Source organism: Penaeus monodon, chromosome 22, assembly GCF_015228065.2.
Source record: "Penaeus monodon isolate SGIC_2016 chromosome 22, NSTDA_Pmon_1, whole genome shotgun sequence".
Lineage (NCBI taxonomy): Eukaryota > Metazoa > Arthropoda > Malacostraca > Decapoda > Penaeidae > Penaeus > Penaeus monodon.
In genome coordinates, this window is record NC_051407.1 from 8,555,469 (window position 1) to 8,555,701 (window position 233).

A 233-nucleotide genomic window follows, 5' to 3' on the forward strand; every position below is an offset into this window, starting at 1 on the left:
GAGTAAATGTTTCCCATGGTTAAATGCAATAACAATTTTCGTCCATAGCTCTTTTCCTCGTACTGCTGTTTAATAAGCATGTCAACGGCCATAGTCGGTATGGCACCAGACGGTAAGCAAGGAATCGTATCTACACAAAATGCTTATTTATCACAAAAGCTTTGCAAATGAAAAAAAAATGTGCATTGTGTTGTCACTGGTGTAGTTGGAGATAACTGAAGCATCAAATTTAA

The 233-nt window shown here is 36.9% G+C and overlaps 1 long non-coding RNA gene across 1 annotated transcript in view; it reads right to left on the reverse strand.

Annotated features, from left to right (window-relative positions):
- Positions 1-233, reverse strand: part of LOC119587556 — a 17,717-nt gene that overhangs the window by 12,677 nt on the left and 4,807 nt on the right. The window lies entirely within an intron of this gene.